Genomic DNA, 23883 nt, shown 5'->3' on the forward strand with positions numbered 1-23883 from the left:
GTTTGTGTAATGAGACAAAAGGTCTCACTAACTTAAACTATTAATAAAAAATCTATTTTTCTTAATAATTTTTGAAGAGAGGGGGAAAATTAAATTTTCTTCACTCAAATAGGAATTTTGAGGAAAAATAGAATTACAGAACATATAAAGTGTCCCCAGATTTTATTTTAGGGACTTCAAACACTTTTGGTGTTTTGGTATGTATTGTACTGTTGACAATAGTTTGGAGGTTTTTTACAAATAAAAAAAAACCACTTTGTAACTAAAATATATAATACATATATGTATATAAAAATAACCCTATTTTCAACACTGTTATGCTAACATACTGAGTTTGAATTAATGTTGCAACACTTTGACAATCTGAAAACTAAATTTCTTAGCAATTAAATCACACTTACCAGCTATACTAAAGATATTTTTTAAACTATCACACTCTCCCACTTAAATCATAACAAAAAAAAATTGTGGTTAGCAAATTTGCACTACTGACCCCTGATTTATCAAGGCCTTCAAGTAGGTTTTTGTATTCCAGAAGCCTTAAAAGTATGTTTAATTCCTTACCTGCACCAGGGCCTGAATCATGGCTTACACCTCTTCTTTCCCTTCCTGCATCAGCGCTGAAACATCAACCATGTTTCTACTTACAATTCTTTGTGACACCATCAACACATGAACAAGGTCTCTGCAGGTATTTCTTTTTTCCTCTTGCCTGCAAATAGTTTTCATCAAAAAGGCAGAATCAAATAACTATCCAAAATAATGCAGATATTTGTTTATCTTACCCCAAGAAGAAATAAAGCTCACATTTATACACTGTGGGAGACACACAGAGATGTGCTTAAGGGATGAAGTGCTGCCTTCATTGCAAATGACAAAGAAACCAAATGGATTGCTAAAAGCAATATTGCCTTTTCCCTCCCTGCAAGGGGAAATGGTTGCAGCTTCTGCACCTTAACTGTCGAGAAAAAACTTTATTATGCTTTCTCTCTCTTGCTCTTTCCCCTCCTCTCTCTCCCTCCTCCTTTTCTTTTTCAGCCTATCACTTCATCACATAGCAAACATGACTTCTTCTCAATATATCTCCCTTTGAGATTTCATTGACCTATGACCTGTAATGTCCCAATTTGCTTCAAGTACCTTTATTTATGCCGTTCCTAGGACCTATACATTTTGATCTAAGAAACGGTATTCTCTCCTCAGTGCCTATGGAGCACACTTTGCAGGTACCATCAGTTCAGAAAAAGCAGTCACCCAATATATGAGATTGTGACAAGGTATAATGTAATGGTAGTTATGTGAACCTCCAATAAACTAGTGGTACTTCACAGATTACTTGGAGAGAAAGTCTTTTAGCGTGCTTGAAGAAGTATGAAATGAATTTCATTTCCTTCTCATTTGCCTTGCTTTTGAAAGGTTTCATGCAAGATATGTGACCAACTATTATAGTACTAATCCATCCATGACAGAGCTCAATTTTCCCTGAGAATTTACTTCTGAATGGGCTGCAGAAAAACTTGAAAGCTGAAAATTAAAGTACACTGAACAGAGCAACCACTGAGCTGTGGGCAGCTGTCTGTCAAGAAAACCAGTTGGAACAAAAATGTAAATTACATTTTATTTTTATTTGTGTTTTTAAAGCAATCTGCAGAGGTAAAGTTTTACAGCCCTATGTGTAAACAAGAGCAATGAGATGGAAGTGATGACAAGCTGCTGTTGTTGTGAGTTATTCTCATTAAAGTAAGTATAAAAAAAAAGAGACCACGGGTTACTGACAGTTTTAAAACAGAGCACTGTACTGCATTTAGTCACCCATTATGAGCAGAAACCCTGTGGTAATTCAGGCACTCATTTTATTTTTTTTTTTTCCCTTCATGTCACTAAGCCAGATAACTTCAGTAGGTTATAGCCACAATTCTTGAATAGGGTCCTGAGAGTGGCTAAAATGGATTTTAAAATACATGGTACAATTGAAGATAATACTATATAAATAGAGTGCTCAAGAGAGTGAAGTAATCCGGTTATGGATAAGGCACAGGAAAGGCTGTGATGGCGCAGTGATGCAGCACTCACCCAGCCCATGGTGGAGACAGTGCACGTCACATTGTGTGGGGCAGGGTCCTTCCCACTGCTGCTCAGTGCCAGAGGAACAGGGATGAGAAGGGATGTGGGTGGCATGTCAAGGAAGGAGGCACGTTTAGCCTGTGCTGTACCAGGGAAGGCACCCCATAAGAGGATCTTAAGTGTGACAGCTCTTAGTTGACGCCAAAAAATAATCTCGGCTTTAAATACACTGGGAGCAAGACAAACAAACGGGAGGCTGGTTTCACACACCTGCTTCCTACCTCCACAATTTATACAGGTATCACCACATGCAAAATTCGGCGTGGGATTTCCTTATTTCTAACCGTGGATGCTGGGATAAAGATGATTCTGTGTGAAGTGGTCACAATGGACTGGTAAGGGGGGGAGCATCCAACCCTTTATGAGCATGTTTCATTTGACACATCTTAAATATGGGCCTGAGATGAATATTGTCCCAAAAGCTCCCATTTTTCTCTACAGGATGTGAAGGAGTTTCGGTGAGTAGCTCAGTTGGAAATGTCTACACGTAGGCAGAGCTCTCTCATCCTGGTGTATATCCTTACATTAAAAATATAGTGATTCTGACTCTGCAAGTCCCTGTGCGCAAGGACTAATTTCTCCATGAATATTGACAAATCTAATCTTGGCCTAAAAAGCTCTCTAGTTTGACTGTGAAAAGAACTATTTTTATGGCACATATGATTACATTCTACCTCTGCCCTGCAGCAAAGCTGCAAACATTTGTGAATTTGCCTGAGGCAAAAAGTTACATGTTGTCTTCAACATCTGATAATCACTGCCCTAGAGAATGAAAGGTGAAATGGAAGGATATTTGGTGAAACCAGAAAAACATGAGATTCCCTCTCCCTGAAGAGAATTGCAAGTAATAGGACAGATCAGCAGAGCTGCAGCAACCTGAGCCAGTTGAAAATGTGACACAGAGACCATTTTTTAAAAATAATTTTTTTTTCCCCCAATAAATGTTAAAGCTAATATAAACAAGAAGAAGAAAAAAAATGTTCTTTCCCTTGTCACTCTGTGACACTGAAGAAATATTCCTGAAAATATTTTCTCAGTGCTTAGGTAAGCACATGTTCTTGATCCCTACAGAAAATTTTCAAGGTGTTGGCCCCAGGGAAGCTCATGGCATCTATGAAATTTTGTCTATAAAACTGGACAGTAATGCAAGAACTTCATTAGAATGAGTGGAACTTGTTTGAAGGTGGCATTTGACAGGTACTGGGCGTGTCAGACTTTTTCACACTCAAGTTGAAATCATTACTGTCACTCCAATGATTGACTCCTAAATATTTAGAAGAACTCATGGCAACACTATCTTCCCACAGAAGTAATTTACATGGTGTCCAGTACACAGTTACACTTTTCTGTACTTAATTCTAGACTTTTTTCTGTATCTAATTGCATTCCATTTTAGTTTCACCCACATACATCATGACATCACTTAATATCTTGCTTTTTCTTGTAAAAAAGAGAAAAAGAAAAGGGAAAAATCAAAAGGTTAGTAATTAAATAGCTAAAAGTGTTTCCCACAAAGATTTCCCCCTTCACGCTTATCATGAAAGGTCTTAATATTTCAGTGGAAAGACATCTGTATTAAACCAGATGTCAGAAATCCCACTTACATTTAAGAGTCTGAGGTCCTGGAAAAGATATTTTGTCTCTTTTTACTTGCAAATAGCTTACATCACTGGCATTGAAGAGTTGCTTTGTCATATGTTAAAGCACGACTAAAGGAAAACTTAGCTTGCCTGAATAATTGTTGCTCCCCTAAAGGGAGGGGACATTCTGGTACTTTCCCTTTCAGGATGTTTTACATGTAATATCAGTGTTGGAGGATCTCAACTATGAGCATCTGTCAGTTGTGAGGGTTTTTGCTGCAAGGCAGGAGAACCTGCCAGGTCTCCAGCAACAACCATGCTTTAAGGTTTAGGAGCTCCCACACGGGAACTGTGTTGGTTCATCCAGCCCGGTGTCCTGCCTTCACTGGTGGCTGGTTCCTGGCACTCCCAGTGTGGTGCAAACAAGACACTCTCCTCTGGGAGGGTATTCTGTGCGCGAAAAGCGCTTCTGATTTCCCAAAGTGTCTACTAGCAGTTTCCAGAATGACGAAATTTAGCTATTTTCCCCTCTTTTCTATTTGTAATCCAGGCTGTGAAATTCCAGCCAGCAATTTTTACATTTGGCGAGTTTTAAGCACCTGAAGACAGAGTAATGCAGAAAAGACGGGAAGTCTCTTCAAAAAACCTAGAATAAGGAAGCTACTTCTGTCTAAAATTAATCTGAATACAAAACTAAAACTATACTATTTGCTTACAGGGACAAACAAACAAAAATTTTCCTCAATATTTGTCCTTCTGTTGCCCTGAGAAACTATGGATGTCCCATCCCTGGAAGCTTTCAAGGCCAGAGTGGACTCTAGGGATCTGAGCAACCTGGTCTAGTGGAAGTTTCCCCTTACAGTGCAAAGAGGTTTGTTTTGAAGCCTAATCACTGGGCTGGGGTATGACAGAACTGTACTAATTCTTGATTAATTAATGTGATCAGAACTGGAAATAAATGTGAACAGTGGATGCCCAGTGGAATTTACCTTTTCCCTCCATACCTACACAAAGATGGCCAAGCTTGGCCATGGATGACCAGTATCATTTTCAGGATCCTCAGACTAAGGAACAACATATATCATACTGCCTTAGCTCCATACGCATGTCTCTCAGTACTTTTGAGACAAACTGCTTTTAAGAACAATTCAAGATTTGGAAAATTCAAGAGCTAACAACTTTTATACTGAACTTAATTAATCACCCCTGAGATTAAAAAAAAAAAGTTTGGGTGTTTTGCCATTTAATTAAATCTCACATTTTTATTACATTAAAATAAAACAAACACAATTTCATATAGTGCATTTTTTTTATTTTTCTGAAATACATTCCCATGAGGAAAAAAAAAGTGCCAGTACTTTATTTCTAAGTAGAAGCTTAGAAATATACTCCAGGAGGGGGAAAAAGACCAAACCAAAAAACATCTAGCAAATTTAATGTGATTTTTGGTTGACATTATACCAGTGAATACTTATTTTGATGTGCATGGACATTGGGGTGGAAAATAATGACACACAGATCACTCAGGTATGCAACTTGCTGAGACATTTCAAATTAAAAAAAAAAAAAAAAACAAAAAAGAAGAGTTATATTCACTTGCACAAGTGAACGTCTTTGAAAATTTAGTTCTTTAATCTCTTTATGTATCATTTCTTTGTATCTTGTAAAATGATAATGTTGTGTCTCTTGGCTTTGCATTCTAACAGAATAATTTCAGTGTTTAGGCAGCACTCAGAACATGAGACTCTGGATTTAAGACCTTGAGCTACTACTGTGATGAAAATCGTTTGTAAGTAAATCCAGGTGGGAGTCTGCTACAGCCATTTTCTGTCTCTTTACCTTTGATTCAACTGGAGAAGCAGGATTATTTATCTTCCAGCAGAAATTTTGGAAATTTTTTTCTGCAATATCTTTTCATACTTTTTCTCATACATCAAAGCCGTGACCAGAATATTTGCACTAATCAGAAGAATTCCTTAAGGTCTTCCAGTTCTAGGCATATTGCAAAAAGAAGTTATTTAATTTTCTTCTTTTTTTTTTTTTTTTTTTTTTAACAGATGCTTCATTCAAGTGGCTAAGCTTTCCCAGCATGGAAAAATAGATATTTAGGGAAACATAATTTCAGACTCTATGGTTTTATTATAATTCCTACCTACTTGTAGCTTTGAATCCCATATTGGTGCTGTGCTTAGAAATCTATTGATAATCATGCATTGAAATGAGGTTAAAAAGAGAAAGAAGAACCTACGAATAAATTTGACAGAAGGAGGGAAGCAGAAAGAGGGAGAAGACTAGAAAATATCAATATAAAAATCAGCAACAAAGAGAAAGGACCACGGGAAAGAGGCAGCTCATAGGAACTCATGCTGGGGCTTTTGTTACAGAAGGAAGAGCCTGGAAAACAAACAGAACCATAAAGTTTGTGCTCAGTGTGTGCCTTTAAGCCATTGGCATTAATTAAGATTCTATGGCTTACAAACAATTATGACATAATTAAAGTGAGATTCTTTCTACAGTAAAACAATAAGAAATGACTTTTAGAAACCGTGGGAACTATTAAAACGGCACATCAGTACCAAAATGAGCAATATTTACTAGTATTAACACTATTAAAATGCCTTTTGAAGACAAACTTAGGCAATTATTACTCAGAAAAAACTCACAGTTCGAGATATAGAACAGTGATAATTAAATCCCTTTCTCTATATATCTCTGGTTTTGGTGTTTGACAGAATGGAGTCTTTAAGAGAATCTATTTTAATGGTCTTGAATTAGCAAGATTTTCAAACTGAGAGAGTGCACTTAGCAGGAGGTTGATATCTACTGAAAGCTTCATTATTGATATTATTATATAGATTAGGGAGATGTTTTAAGGGTCCATCCTAGAGAGGCATATACCCATGATGCCTAAGTGTTGTAATGACTTGCAAAGTTTCAGAGGTTGGATATTGCGTAGTTAGGCTCAGTTCCCACTTAGTGTGGGAATTTTGGAGCACTATAGGAATTATTTTATATTTATGCTATTAAGAGTATGCAGAGAAATATGTTGCTTCAACCTTAAAATAAAATTTTATTGTGCTTGACATCATAGATGTCAAAAAAGAAAACAAGCAAACTGCTGAAACTTGAGCAGAAGAAAATTTTGGGAAACGAAGAAACAAACAAACAAAAAAAATAAAATTAAAAAAATTCTTGGTCATTATCCTTTGCATTTCTCATTATACCATAGCGCTCAGTTTTGGAATATGGTTGCATTAGAAGGGAAAAAATATTTTTCTTCATCCCAATATAAAAAAAATTAATTTTTTTTAGAAGAGCTTGGAAAGGCAACAGAGCGATTCTTGTCTGTGATTGACAGCGGGTGAACACCTCTATTGCACATATTATTACAGGGGATTTGACACCAGGTGTCACGGCATGTTCTCTTCACAATAAAATTCAGTCCTTGACACTGTTTATTCATTCTGCATCAATTTAATTAAAGGGATGTGCAATAATATTTAAGTAGGGTGATGCAAATTTGGGTTATATAGAAGAGAAAAAGGTCAAAGATTTGTATGAATAGTAATATTTTTATTATATTTGGTCATAAATGAGAATGAAAAATGTAGATAAGAGTAATTACAATAATAATTAAAAATACAAAAACGTGCTTCTGAAATTAAATTTGATGGAATTCCTTTAGCAAAATATTTAATAAGCATGATTTAAAGAAAACAATAATAGAAAAAGTGTACATACACAAGTCTTTGGTCATAGTGATTTCAATTTTCTTGTTTTTCTGAACAAAGATGAAGTGATTCATTTCATGTCAGTTGGAAGTCAGAAAGTATTAATCTCAGCTGCCCTGGAAGAAGTTTTTGTAAAGTTTTTGTAATCTTGGTTTGGATGAGCTGGCATCTTCTGTTGAATTTTACATCCCATTCTGATCCTCTAGTCCCAGTCATGGGAGATTAACATCAGATATATTTCTGAGCCATAGTGACATGAGGCATCCATTCTGAAAATTTAATTAGAAACTACCTTGGCTCAAGTGGTTTCTGGTCAATTTTGAACAAATTGACAATTTGGTATGCTGCAAACCGTTTAGTAGTTTGACTGTTTGCTTCAACACAGGAACAGACGTGACTACGATAAACAAAAATTCTGATTCTCAGTCATTTATATGCTGAATTATTCCAAGATTGGTATCTCTGTTGTGAGAAACCCCCTGTACTCAGAATAGCATAAGATGATCCCTCTAAGTTGCAAGAGTTTTAAGCTATACCAATGAGGCAGCATTGTCCTGCAGAAACAGCTGTCTGAAAACCACTAAATTTAATCAAAAGGTCCTACTTCATCACAAAAGGCTGGGTCTTCTGTGTATATACTTCAGATGAGATGGCTGGTCCAGTCAGCCTTTCACTGAAACTCAGCAAAACTGGGAAGAGCTCTCCTTGAAATTCATGTCTAGATAACCTCAGTATTAATAAGGTATATCCCATTTGATAGGAGTTAACTCAAGAACTTCTCTACCTGGATGGGTTCCTGTGTTTTGTTCCTTTAGCAAAAAACAGAACACACTGACATTAGTTTCTCAGGGCAGCACACTCCTTCTTCACAGACTATACCTTCCTGAGAGCTACTCCAGCACCAAAAATGATTTGTTTGTCCTTCACAGATACAAAAAGTTTCTGTTTCAACTCTGTTATAGTAGAAGATGTCCCTGCCCGTGGCAGGGCGTTTGGAACTAGATGATCTTTAAAGGTCCCTCCCAACCCAAACCATTCTATGATTCTATGATTCCAGGTCTGTGAAGCATGGTGCTCTCTTTCTCCATCAAGTAACTTGATATACTAACATTTTCTTGTTTAGCATTAGGTCTCACTTATTCATTGTAACTCCTTCTAACTAGAAGTGCTAATCTGGAAGAAGTAGAGGACCTAGTTTTCTTACAATTTATAAATGAGAAATTTGCAAAGTCGGCAAAAATATTGTTATATGCAAATTTGTCTAAAGACTAATAGTTGGCCTCATCAATTTATCAGTGAACTAAAAACTGAAAGCTGTATTCTGCTTAGCTTTTTGTTCTTTTGACTTTTTTTTTTTTTTCCTGACTGAAGGAACAAAGTCCCAAAACTTTCTGTAGATGGCTGGGTAATTTCTCAGGTAAACTCCTTTCTTATTGCAGAAGTAGAAAGAAAAGCAGCTTGCACAGAGTTCTTTAAAAGGTAGGACATTTCTGAAAAAAAATCCATTGTAGTGAAGAACATCATCTTAGTTGTTGATAGTGCATATTGGTTGTATCTAAAATCAGACTATGGGCTACTTCCAAGACAGTGGTTATCATTAGTAGATTAAACATAGAGACTTCTCTGAAATACAGGCTGCATTAATGGGTTGCCATTAATTAGGTGTACCATAAACATATGTCAAAGTATCACATATACTTAAATTTATTAAAGTTAAGGTCTGCTCTCTCCTCATTCTTTATAGTAAGATTATTTATTCTTTTTTCCCACCTAATGCAAGGAGATCTTTTCAAAGTTTGTTTTAACATATATTTGATCACCAAAGAAATCACATGACCTCAGAAGGAAGTTAGTCTTCTAACTAGAACAGGATGACATGGCCATAAACATGATTGAGGTGATTCCAATATACTAAAAAAAACCCAACAAACCCAACAAACCAACAAAAATCCTTCAACCTTTCCCTTTTTTGTGCACTAGCAACTTAAGCTAATGGCAATCTACAATAGTATAGGAGCCAGAACTTTGACATTTACAGTATTATGCAGGAAAAAGTCATATTTGGGTACAAATTTTCCCTGTTGTTTCTCTGCTCATATTTTCTATTTGAAGTCCATTTGCCAAGATGATGACTCCTCAACTCATTAAAAATGTCTCATTTGGTCCTACAGCCAAGTAAAAGTGAAAACAAACCATGTTGAAATTCTTCTTACATTTCTCCCTTTATTTGGTGCCTAGAAAATTATATGTCAGGGAATTTCTGCCCTTGGCTTCTGAACCTCATTCAGTACCTGGCTCATCATTTTTGTAAAAGAGTATATTAGCACATACAGAACAGGAGTACATTAGCAATCATAATTTCTTTCAGGTACTAAAGGTAGTTCATTTTGTTGGTGCAAAAAGCCTCGGGTGTTAAGTAGGTGGTATAAGAGCTGGAGAAAGAACCCATAAATAATTTAAAAAAAATAATTAGGCATAGCTACGTGGAGTTCTAGCAGTGATTTCCATAAATGGACACTCTGCCTATTGGGTTAGCTGATGTTACTTTTTTTCCTGTGATAAACCATAAAACTTCAGATTCAACCATTTTCATAGCTAATGTTTTGCATATCTTGTAATATAATGTATTTTTTTAAATCACTACAGATGGGGAAATGCAATGGCTCATGAAATTGGTGAGGGAATATAAGGTCTTTGGATCAAATCTGCTCTTACACAAGTATGAGTTTGTAGCTATAAGACTGAAAATTCCAATCCTCTGGAACGAGGCAAACCTTAAACCTTGCAAGAAGGTCAGTGAGAAAAAAAATTAAGGAAGAAATACAGTTTCTGTCTATCCTCTTTGCATAGGTAAGCAGCAAAGCCTCATCTATTTCCAGCACAAACTGAAGCTCGGTGAAAACTCTCTTTAGGTGCCTTGACAGAGATGACTTGCAGCACTAACAGAGGTTGCTTGAGCATGTTCAAATTCCCGGTTCTCTGTTCACTTAGAGTAGGATTAAGGTTTGGGCAGATAGACTGATGTAGCTCAGTTTGGCATGGCTCGTATTTATAGCATTAGCTTTAGATTGAACTGAGTTAAATTGAACAAGAATTATACTCAATTAGGATCCTTGTGAGTCTCTTCCAATTCAGGATATTCCATGATTCTGTGATGACCTTCACCCCTCCTGTGAAGCACCACAAATACCGCAAACCAAGATCTGCCCCAAATAGGGGAAACAGATTTTTTTAATGCTGGTTTGTGTCTGAATGCAGGTGGGTCTGCTGGCTTAAAAGGGATTTTTTTTGTTTTAAAGAATTTTGTTTAATTGTTTTAAAGAAAAGAGGTGACAGCGGACACCATGTGTTTTTTTCCATAACATGTAACACACTGCATTTCACCTGATGTCTTGTTTTTCCTTTTCTTTTTTTTTTCTTTTTTTTTCTTTTTTTTTTTTCAATCATGAGAGCTAACACAGCTTCTTGCCTGCAAGAATCCCTTCATTACTGTAATTAAAGATATGTACAAAGGGCAGATATTAATTGTGATCCGTATTTTGCTTTATCAGATGTAATATTGTCTTTTTAAAAGCATTTCTAGAAATTAGAGAAACTAATTAAATAACCTAATAGTGTCTACTGAGTGACCTTTATGAAATCCTTTCCCCAGTCCTTTGGCTTGCAGGCATGTGCTCGTGTTAAAAAAATGCACGCAGCTGTAATTAAATCTAATTGGAGTCCTTTAACGCTACAGGCCTGTCTTAGTACCTTTGAAGTTAAAGGGAGTCAGCTGAACTCCAAAGTCATGGATCATATGGTAGCTCAACAGAGAATTCAGTCTACAAGCCTTCCCAAGCATTGGTTTGCAAGCCTTCCATTCCCCATGGCCAGGAACTGTCCACCAGCCCTGAGGAAAGAAGAAAACAAGCAAGTAAATAACACAGAGCTGTGAGAAGGGAGTGAGATAAACAAGGTGGAGGTAATGCTGGGAAAGACTGATGCACTGGTTCTCACCCATTTGAAAACAGTCATAGTTATTCACAAAGATCCTCTTGACAAGCCCACCTTAAGAAAATTCCAAAACTTAAAAAAAAAACAAAACCAGCCAACCAACCAAAAAAACCCAAAACAATACACACTGAGAGAAAAAAAAAAAAAAAAAGAAAGAGTCCCACTCACTCCAGCTGTTAACTGCTCAGTGCCTTTTTCAGCTTGCTGGGAAAATTTTTATATAAGGAGTAGTCTGAAAAACTACTCCAGTTGTCATAGACCACTGCTCCAACCTACAGTGTTTCCACCACATTTCTGCACAAAGCAATTCAGCATCATGCAGCTACCTGTAACAGACTGTTTAGAATGTTCCATTTGGGGAAAGAAAAAAAAGAAGGAAGTGTGAAATGTGGTGGTATACAAGTGCATTTGTCATTCCAAAAGAAATAGGTCTTTCCAGACAAGCAGGGAACCTTGTTGTTGGAGAAAGGCCACAGGTCACTTCCTCCAGCTGTACTGATCAACATGAACCTTGCTACTGCAAAAGCAGGCATTCATCATCTGTTTAAAAAACAAACAAGGGGAAAAAAAACAAAAGGATATCTGAAAAGTGAAACAAATCAGTCTAGAAAATGTCAGTAGTGTCACCAATTTGATCCATCTAAAAAGAAAATGCAACAGTTCCTGCAATACTGTCACCCCTTCCATCAGTATACAAGCAAGGAAAACAAGAGTTCTTCCCCTGAACAATGTGTGCACACAAATGTGCACACAAATGCACACGCAAACAAGTTAACAGGACCTTAATTTGACCATAGGTATTCTATTCTGACTGGTTAAGAAGAAGCTGAAGGATGAGCCTAAACTTTTCACTTAAAACAATGAGCTAAGTAAATAATGATAATTTAAAAAAAAAAAAAGAAAAAGAAAAAGGAAACAAACAAACAAAAGAAGCAGGTGAAAAAGAAAGAAAAAGCTTTATTTACTCTGGTTTTATCTGAATAAACAGCCACTGTACAGGACCACCATGTGATCCATGCTGTAGTCCTAAAAGATGCCAGGATTTATTTCTCTGAACATTTCCACCCATCTTCAGGTGATTGGAGGATGCCTGAGTATCTCATACTTGTCCTCCAATTCCTGTTTCCCCAAATGCTCAAGTCAGACTCCACCAGCTGCTGAAATCTATGAAACGCCTGATGCTTTATACAGAATTGCAGGAGACATTAGTTCAGTTGCTGCAAGATCTGCAAGTACCCCAGCACCAAAGCAATGAAAACTCTGAAGTCCATTTTGTTTCTGAATACATACATAGAAAACCAGCTCATATATAAGTTTCAGCAGCTGTGAGCACTACTGCAGTCAGTTCTGAAGTCTGTTGACTTAAAGCTAATTTATGTTTCAAATAGCTATATGGCTGCAGGGTTATTCCCAAACTGTTTTGTCCAAGTACAGCTGAAGAGTAAAAAAGGTGACTCTGGGATCTTGCAAAGTCAAATGCAGATTTGCAGGCTGCACAGTGAGCTGGAAGAAAACTGTGAGCTGCCTGACAGGGTCCAGAGCACAGCCTAACATCACCCACGTCGCTGCACACAGTCACCCTCAGCCACTCCTTGAGGCATGCAGAGATCATACTTTTCACTAGTGTTGTTTTATTTTACTTATGTCTGTCACTAAATTAATCCATCCAGGCTACTGGACATCTCTGAAATCTAAAATCCCACTTAGCATCCCACAAGTGTGTTCAAAAGAGACGTATTCTAAGGAGGTCAAAAATAAGGTTTGTCCACCTACTTGCCAAATGTACATATAACATGTAAATGCACACTGACATAAAGACAAACAAACCGTTATAGACAGAGACAAAAAATGTGAAGAATAAACAAGTGTATATTTACAGAAGGAGGAAGATCCAGCCTCAACATCTCAAACAGGAGCTCTTGCTAAAGGCAGGATGGTGTGAAATGTTTGTGATTCCTGAGCGTGCAGTCAGGAGTGTGCTGTAAGCATCAGGTGTGAGATTTGGGCTGGAAAACTCCACCCTGTCGTGGTATCAAATTTTTAACAAAGATGTTGAAATCAGATATAAGAAATGTAAGACGGAGAAAATTTTATGTATTGTTGTTACTTCAAGGACACAGACTGTTAAACTTACTTATAAGGAGATCAAGAAAGCTCTTACTTAGAGTATATCAATAATGTCATGTAAAGATATGTGAAGAACTGAGTGCCCCCAGAGACAGGGAAGTGGACCAGGCCAGTGTCAATGGACCTCAACAGTCCAGGTCATATATTTTCCTAAAACTTAATGAAGAACCTAATAATACTGAATTCAACCATTTCTAGCAAGCCAGTCAGCACTGAGGAAGGCAATGAAAATATGCATCCTTCACTTAGCCAAATGCAGGTGACAGCCCACTTTTGCTATCCTTTTACTTGTTTTCCTCAGTAGCAGTGCTTTGAGGAAAATGAGCCTAACTTCTGAGCTTAACTTTATATTTTCGTCTTTGCCAGAGATCTATCTGGCTGTCAGTATGAGACTGTGGGATGCCTATCACCTCTAAAATGTTTGCTTTCTTAACTTAGAGAAATACATGCACACTTGCCCCTTCACCCTTCCTCCTCCTTCTTTCCCACACAGATACAAAACTAAAATCCTGTGTTAAAATAACATCATTAAGGTTGCAAAGTCAAGCCTGCAGAAATTAGAGAATGTGAAAATTAAGTTTTCCTCTGAACCTTAATTAGCTGAAGGTGGCAGGCACCCTGTGGAAAAAATAGCATGTGATCATGTAATTAAAGACTGTGCCATAATGCCCCCACACAAGGGTGCCAAATTAATGTTGCGCGGGCAAACTTAATTCAAGCATTCCCTAACTTGTTTTGAGTGCTTGACTTTGCAACCTTAATAATGTCCCTTTAATGCAGTTTTGTGTGTGCAATTTTAGACAGAACTATCTTAAAGAAGCTTTTGGTCTGAAATATTACTGTCACTGAATCTTATTTAGACTCTTATTATATTATCATGATTTCATGGCATTTTAATTTATATTACATTATTGGGCTGTTAACTTTCTTCCACTACTCAATTAGGCTGACAATATTGTTTCACTTCTAATATTCTTCTCTTGTTATTCAACATATTATAATTATTAGAAGGCTATTTATATTTACCTACTGCCAGCTAAACAAGATTCTGTTGAGTGTCACCATGTTAGCTACAGACCTTAATAAGAAAGAAATTATCTTAATACAGCCATATAAACATGTTTATAAACTTTTCAAGTTCGTGTTCAGAACATTATAGTATTAAATAATAATAAAAAGGGCAGAGTAAGACTACATCTAACATAAACAGAGTCTGGCATTAATTAGACCTTTGATTATTTGACGGCATACAGCTGAGAATATTGTGTGCATTTTTTATTGGTATTCTGTATAACCTCTCATAACACCATGACTATTTAATAAATCTTTGTTTATTGAATATTTTTAAAATAAATATTCTTATACCTTTCACTAACATCTCCTTACTGTTTGAAGCAACACTTCTAAATTCAGATATATAAACTCAGAATGCTGCTGTTGCATTAATGGATGGATGTGTGTTATTTGAGATGCTGGGAGCTGGAGATATCTAAAATAACTTACACTAGCATATGCTTTTTATAATGTCTGTTTCTATCTATTGATTACATAGGATACCAATACAATAAGTTAAGTAGTAATTACTGCTGGGATCCAATCTGATCAGTCTTCTTCTGAAGATTGATTCCTTGTGGACCTCACCCATTAAAAGAAAATATTGGGGACAGCCTCTTCCCATTTAATCCTTATTTAATGGTTTAGACAATCATCAGGTCTGTCGCTAATTTTTTTCATTCTGGGTGAGGAATGCAAGCAATAACCTGGGGTTTTTCAGTGTTTGTTTTTGTGGGTTTTTTTTGTTGGTTTGTTTTTTTTTTTTTTTTTTTTTTAGAAAAGGCAAAAAATGCTTAAAATGTTCCTTTCATCCTGGGGTGTTGTCTCTCATTATTTCAGCAGATTTGGGCAACCTGGAATGTAATGGAGCTCTTAACAGGAGGGAGGTGAACAGATTTCTGTAGCGATCCATCCTGAGCCTCCATGTTTGATAAGAATTAAATAGTTGGGAAATACATTACAGTCAGGGCAACATCATCAATTTCAGCTAGGCTCAACTTAAATTTTGTTAGATTTATATAGAAACAGCATTTTATAGTCAAAAAGTTTCATGCCATGCTGTTGCAGCATTCAATTTTCTCATTTTTAATATTAATTTTAGTAGTGCCTTCAGGAACAAAAAAGTTATTCAATCCCTCCTTGGAGTTTAAAACATACACTGCATATATAGGTAATAATATCAGTAATCAATTAGCAAAGCTGTACCTGTGTGAGGGGGTGTGTGAGAGGGAGCTTAACACACCTAATTTTGCAGCGCAAGTTAATAGCTTTCTTCCTCTAATTAATTTTGCTGCTGGTCAGAGCTCACTGTAATTGGTATATCCAAAAGCAAGGATTACAGAGTGGATCAGACCACTGGCCTGTTTATTTCAGCAGTTTGCTACTCACAGCAGACAGCTACAGGAATTCAGAAAGATGGTGCATGTACCTGTAATGAACAGCTGCCATGTAATTTCCTTTAAAGCTCATACCTTTCTCAAGCTTTTTGTATTTGCTTGCATAACATATTGCAAGCAAGAGAAAACTTGGATTTATAGTAGTCCAAACACAACCAGTTCTTCACCAGAATCCAAATAAGCACCTTTTTGCAAATTATACAGCTTCAGTGTACACCTGTGCTGAACACGATGATCTTTCAAACCTGGATAATTTTAATTGACTGATTAATATTTTAGAGAGTGTTTTCTTGGTCCTTCTTGGGCTACAGATATGTACTTTGCTATCACTTAGTTACTCTCCAAGACACATGAACTTCCCAGTATCTCCTCAATAGTGAGGTGCAAGATGGGAGAACAGTGAACACTAATTTCAAATACTAAAAGGGATAAAAGGTAGTTTGGGGGGTTAGGTTGGTCATCTGCATGAAAAGAGAGAATCCATGAGTGCCATGTGCCAGTATCACAGAAGGAACAGAAAGTAGATGGCTAAGTTGTGTTTTATCACCTGCTTCCACTGATAGCCATTATTTCCCCTGCTCCACCACCATTTACACTGAGAACACTCCTCCTGATTCTTCTCATCCTATGTCTGACTTTACCTTCTGTGTTCGACCCCAATTGACAAGAAGCCTCAAACCTATATTTTCAGAGGTCTTTAGCAGCCTAAAGAACAGGTCTGAACTCCACACAGAAAAAGGGAAAGTTGAAGGAAGATCTATAGATCCCAGCTTGAAGAGTAATTTCGTGGTTTTTTCAGCCTTGCTGGATTTCTCCTCCCAGCCCTATCCCATGGTGAAAATGAAGAAAGTTTTCCATTCTTTCCCACTAATCATCTCTGACATGAACTTGGAAATCTTGTCTGTGAGAATCTGCCTGTAATATTCTAGGACAATCTCAAGGAGAAAAATGCAGATATAGCACCTTTGAACAGTGAGATCTAAAAGGCTTTTTTTTAGTGTTTTTTTTCATTGGTATTTTCTAAACAGGGAAAGAAAGCCAAATTCAGTGGATAAAAAAGATTTGGTGTAAGACAGGGCACACTGATACTTAATAAAAAAAAAAAATTCTCTATTATTCCTTAACAGTTAGGAGGGAGTCTCAGTTTAAAGTTATGTTCTTCCTTTCATGACAGGGCTCTCATCAGCACTCTGTAAACTGCTGGACCAAATTCTCCGCTGTGACTTCATTGGGGTTGTGAGAAAGGAGAATTTAGCTCCCTGTTGATAGATGGCTGGCTGTGTATGTGGGAGGGGGCTGAGGGGAAGGCTGTTAATTAAATTTGAAGGCGAGATTCTGCTCTTTGCAGCTGAATTAAAAATAAAATACCAATTGAAGTTTAATTACTGTCTTTGCTTACTTGTGCATTCAAACTTGAAAGATGACTTCACACTCTGTTTTTAAGCTCCTGTGGCTCAGAGACGATTATGGAGTTTGAGTGCTATGTGACACACAGTCTTATCAAATACCCCATGCTACCACAGAGGCATTTATGCTGCTGATAAGGTAGTCAGCAAGTGAAGTCTCTGGGCCAAATTGAGAGGGATGCTACCCTGCAGCATGCAAATAGGAAGGAGACCTGCTTTAGGAAACCCCAGGCTCCCGTTGGCCTCAGTCGAGGTAATGATTACTCATTAACCAGTAGCAGTTATTCATTACTGGTTAACTATGAGATAACTATTGCTGTCCTGCAGTGGGAGAAAAGATTTAATTAAGACTAAATAAGAGGAAGAAAACCTGAAAGGACTTCTGAAGCAGTGCCTTCTGCTTTTTCTGTCTGTGAAACAGGGATATTTTACTTGGTAAGGACTGAAAGAATGAAGAGTGATCAGTGCTGTTTCTATGAGGAAAAGGAGAATGCAAAGGTTTGTGATTAAATGCTTTTACATTAATATTTGCCAGTTAGTTTTATTTCTGGTGGTACAGAAATAAAAACACAAGACTTGTGTTATTTTTTAACATCACTGAGCATTATTCTGGAAATATCCTATATAGATTGTATCTGGAATAAAGCAGTGTTTTAGATGAGTGTGGTGAGTTTACCCTGCCTGAACACCAGGAGCTCACCAAAACCATTCTGTCACTCACTTCCTCAGCTGGACAGGGCAGTGAAAATATAACAAAGGCTCGTGGGTAACAATAAGGCCAGGGAGAGATCACTCACCAGTTACTGTTGTGGGTGAAACAAACTCAGCTGAGGGAAATTAGTTTAATTTATTACCAATCGAATTAGGGTAGGGTAATGAGATGGAAAAACAAATCTTAAAACACCTCCAGCTCTCCCTGCTTCCCAGACTTAACTTCTCTCCTGATTTTCTCTATGACCTCCTACACAGTGGCACAAGGAGATGGGGAATGAGACTGTGGAGAGTTCACACATTGTCTCTGCCACTTCTTCCTCCATAAGTGTTGGACTCCTCACACCATTCCCCTGCTTCAGAGTAGGGTCCCTCCCACGAGTGACAGTCCTCCCTGAGCTTCTCTAACTTGAGTCTTTCCCACAGGCTGCAGTTCTTCACAAACTGCTCCATAGTGGGTTCCTCCCACCAGGGTGCAGTCCTTCAGGAACAGACTGTTCCTACATGAGTCTCTTCTATAGGACCAGTCCTTTAGAAACAGGATGGTCCAGTGTGGGTCCCCCAGGAGGTCACAAATCCTACCAGAATACCTGCTCCAGTGTGGGCTCCTCTCTCCATGGAGCCACGGGTCCTGCAAGGACCCTCCTCCAGCACAGCCTTCCTGTGGGGTCACAGCCTTCTTTGGGCATCACAATGCTCCGTGGGCTCCTCCACAGGCTGCAGGTGTATCTCTGCTCTCCCATGGACCTCCATGGGATGTAGGGGCACAGCTGCCTCACCATGGGCTGCAGCTCAGGCTGGGGGAGAATCTCAGCTCCAGGACCTGAAGCAGCACTTCCTCCTTCTTCACTGGCCTAGGTTGTTTCTGGCATCCCTTCACTGGCAGGGATGTTTCTCTCAGTGGTCTCACTAATCTCCTCCAGCTGCTGTTTTTTTAGATTTTTTCCATGCTTCTTGACTATGTTACCCCAGGAGCACCACCACCTTGAACCCATGTTGGCCTCAGCCTTGACTAGTGTTGGATCAAGCCTGGATCTGTCTGACATGGGCTCCATCAGACACAGGGCAAGCTTCCAGCAACTTCTCAAAGAAGCCACTCCCATAGTCCCTCTGTTACCAAAAACTCGCCACGCAAAAAGAATATAAAGAATCTTAAGTAGTTTTAAGCATTCACGTAAGGAGGGAAAAAAAAAAGAAATGCGAGCACTAAACCCCTTTGAGTCCTTTTTACTAAAATCTTACTCGAGGGTGCTGCGATGTTTGAGTAAGGGTGTCAGAGCTGGTACCACACACTTCCTTACTCCCCCGACTGCCTCTGGCTCTCTGCCTCTCCTTTTTAGTAATTCATTGGAACCTTAGGTGGAGTTGGTGGCCTATAGCTATAGTAAATCAAACTAATTACACTTGCACTAAAACTGAAAATGTCTGCAGTGAATATTTTTCCTTTTTTTTTTTCTCTTATTTAAAGTACAGACTGTTAATATGTCTTTACTTAGTCTAAGTTATACCTTTAATGTAAAGCTAAGCTGTAGCAGCCACAGTGGTTCAACTGCAGCAGCTGCAAAGTCCAAACCCCATTTACAATGCTGAATTGCTGGGATAGCTGTTCATCCAAGACCATAAAAATGGGGGCTGATGTCAAGGAAGACAAGCAAATGATCCTGAAAAACATGATGCAGGAAATCTATAACCTTCTGGAAAGCCAACTACAAGCAAGGCAAGATCCAGTGGGGTGTCTAAATTTATAAATCATGCCCATGAGAACTATTCAGTTTATCCTAAAATTCACATACATTCAGGAAGCAGAACAGCTTTCCAACATTCATTAACTCTGCTGGGCTCAATTCAGCTGTGCACAGGCAGATGTTTTGTACCACTTCAAATGTGGTGGGGCGTTTTGTCTGTCCTCAGCTGATGGTCCAGGAAATCACAGTCCTGATATTGTAGCTGTCACAGGAGTTACAGGTTGTCTGTCAGCTTCTTGGTCAGTCCATCATATCTGGGATGTTCTTGGCAATGCCAGACAACCACATATGGGCAACTGAACTGAGCTCACCAACGACTTCTTTAGTGATGGGAACACTGAAGTGTAAGAATTTATATTTAGAATAGTTTAACTGGTGAGTTCAACCTCACCCCTCATCTCCACAGGGTTTCCTCGGCATCTTTTGACCAATGGACAATATGCTAAAAATAACATAGTCACAGAACATGGACCACTGTCCAGCATTTGAAATACTCATAGATATTTATTACTTTCTGCCTCTACAGTAATGATCTATTCCTACAGTTGGCATTCTCATGTTTGAGGGATCTGGGAATCCCCTTTTTAGGGTGAAGACATACCCAGTATATTCAATATTCATTTCCATGATGAGAGGTGCATTCTTACAGCCATCTTTTAGGTTTGCAGAGCAGTGGTAATAACAATTCAAAAGAAGGAAAAGACGAAACATAGTTTTCCAGTACTTTATTATTCAATGGTGGTCTAGTGGTTAGGGTGCAGGACTCTCACCGCTGCGACCCGGGTTCGATTCCCAGCCCCCCGGGCAGATGGAGCTCGTCAGCCCTGTGAGGCAATCCATCTAAGAGAAGGTCACTCTAAACAAACCTACGTCCTGAGACCCTCACTGCCACTGTCCAAGTTTGCTCGGCCCCGGCAGATGAACCTCAGGATTAAAGGGTGGGCTCAGTTCAGCACACGCTGGGTCTCACCTAAAAAATCCACTGCGCAGGCTCGAAGGGTTAATGACCTTTCCCAAATCTTCGCTCGCGAAGACTGGCCATTATATATATTATTATTCAATGACATTGTTTAATTGGCAAAATACATGGATAATTTGAAGGTAAAAACAGTCCTCTCAGTGTATCACACTAATCAAATCCAAGCATTTCTGTCCTTCTGTGAAATAGTTAATGTTTGGAGCAGACAAGATAATGCAAATGAAAACTATTATGCGGATTTAGTTTAACGATACACAATTTAAAACTGTAGCAATTGTTTTTGGTCAGTTTCTTGCAATCTGAAAGGTAATTTTTTTCAATTTATTTGAAATTAGTCAAGTGCAGTGTTGAAAAGGCAGAGTGAATTGATGTTAAATAGTTTTTGGAAGATGTAATTGTCTGATGATTTGTAAATAGCCAAGCTTATCAAAAAAGTAATTTAAATGTTATGCTGACAATTTTGTTCAGTTTGGTGTACTCTGTAAACTTGTGAATCCAATTTTTAGCCCTCATTAGCATCAGAATTCTCTTTGTGCTGCTAAATGATTGCAGGTATTTCTTATGTGTGCTCAAAGCATCTGGTGATGAACTTTTGCTAATCCTCAGCCTTCACAGAGAGCACGCAGTCAAGTTGTAATCAAAAGTACTTCTGTTTTCTAGGTGCTGTAATCTAGATATTCTGTAGGCAGAGAGAACTTAAGCAGTTCCCTGGTTTTATTTATGGTCATGCACTGTAAGCCACAGGGATGAGTTCAACTCAAAAATTAGTGCTGTTTTTAAATGTTTCCTTTCATTCACATTTTAATTGCTTAGTACATTCTTTTCATTTTTTCCTGGTTTTCTCTGAACCTTAAAATTTGAAAAATCCCCCTGCCATACCCTTCCTTCCAACAGTTAAAGAAAAAGAAAAAAAATTAGAAAAAAGAATAATCGCAGCTGGTGCAGAGCTCCTAACAAAAAGGAACTTGACTCTGTGTTTTCAGAGTAATAGTTTTGCTGTGATCTCATGAAATTATGGTTAATGTAGGTTTCAATTTTCCCTGATGTTTCTGCATTCACATTTTCCTGCATACATTCCAATATTTTATTTTAGCCAGCAGTACTGCATTAAAAGAATAACAAAATGTAAATGTAAACACTCCAAATTAGGAAACATTATAAAAACCAGCATTGCTACTTTAATCTTAATCCATCTCTCTTGCATATATCCATTCTGAAACTACATTTTTATGGTAGAACCATATTCCATTCTGCTATTGGTTTTCCTGGGTCACTAAACAATTATAAGTCAGTATTCTAACAGGGTTAGAAAGAAGCCAAAAGGGAAGGAAGACTTATGAAAGTTGTAAAACATAATGTAAAATGATTTAAAATTAAAAAGTAGATATCTAGGATAAACATGAAAGAGGAAGGATGTTGGATGATGCTTTGATTTGGACTCACAAAAACAACACTTGAAAAAGGTGTTTAAAAAAGAAAACTAACACAATCTTTTAGATGTCTATCCTAAAAGGTAGCTTGCTCCTTCTGAAACATAAAATGAAATAAAAAAAGAACTTTTGTATGAAAATACTTTTAAAAAGATTAAAATATAAAGCAATGTAGAGGAACCAATCATGTCCTGTAAATAAAAGGTTTGTGGGATTTTTTTGTAAAATCACTAAAAAATACTAATATTTTGACAATGAAGCTTATGTTTGTGGAGCTCCATGTCCTTGATAAAAAATATCTTGACAAAATAACAGAAAAAAAACTTGCCTTTGCAGAAAAGAAGAAAATGCAATGAGTGGAAACACAAACATGACCGTTTGTACCTGCAGCAGGTGGTATGTGCCATTATTTGTCTGCAGTACGTATGTGTCCACCTGAACTTGGGTCTCCTTTTGCTTCATGGAGAGAAATAGACTTTCTGGGGAGAATTTATCTCTTTTTGGTTTAGAAAACAAACTAAAGAGATGAATTGTACCTTGTATTGCTTATTTTACTACATCTCTTTATTATTATGAAGGTATCTAATTTCTCACACTCTGAGAGTTCTCTTGGTGGAGATGTCTGCATGTTAAAGCTCTAGAGTTAAAAGACATATCTGTACCCTGACCAAATTAAAGAATAATTCTAAGTTTATGACCACTGAGTTAAGTTTAACATATGAAAAAAATAAAACAGAAAAAAAAGGAGGTACAAAAAGAGAGAAGTGATTTGGGTAATATCATTGTAAGATGCACATACCCTGTCAGGGAAAATATCAGCTAATAAAGTGCATTTTCTTCTAGCAGAGAAAGCCCTGAAAATTTTTAGAAGTCATAGAAACTCAAACAGTACATCAAACATTTCCATCAGTTGAGAAAGACTGAACAAGCTGTGTAAGGAGTCATAGGTTCTTTGTCACAGATATGTTCACATCAGAAGCAAAAAATCTCTTGGAAAAGAAGATAAACACATGCAAAAAGTGTTAAATACAGGGACAGTCATGCTGTGCAAGAGGCTGGGGAGTAGGGACAGTCATGCTGTGCAAGAGGCTGGGGAGTCTGATTAGGCAATGTCTCAAAATTTAGAAAGAAAAATCCAGTCATCTATTTCTTGTTATTTTTCTTCCACACATTATTACCTTATACAGTATACCAAGTTGATATGGAACTGTTTGTTGCTCCCTGCACACAACTGAGATCTGATAGTCCCTATTTTATTGAAGTCTCTTACCCTAAGCATTTTAGAAATAGGTTTGTGGTCAGAGAAGGAAAAAAAAAAAAAGTCTAGTCCTCACCATTTAAATTCTAGGTAAAGTATTCGCTATTCTGACTTCAGAGGACCAGGTCTGAACCTATTACAGCCTCTTTTAAGGTCAGAGCCTGTCTTTCAAAAAAAATGCCACTGCTTGGAGACAGCACTAGGAACACAGAGCAGCTTGGTTTGTTTTACTTTTCTGTCTTGTGTTTTAATTCAAGTTGGCCAAACCTTCCTTTCTACCTCTTCTTTATTATTCTCCCTGTTTGTCCACTCCTGATATAGTAGGAGAGCACATGAACCACAGATACTT

This window comes from Lepidothrix coronata, unplaced genomic scaffold (assembly GCF_001604755.1).
Source record: "Lepidothrix coronata isolate B3197 unplaced genomic scaffold, Lepidothrix_coronata-1.0 Scaffold72, whole genome shotgun sequence".
Classification (NCBI taxonomy): Eukaryota; Metazoa; Chordata; class Aves; order Passeriformes; family Pipridae; genus Lepidothrix; species Lepidothrix coronata.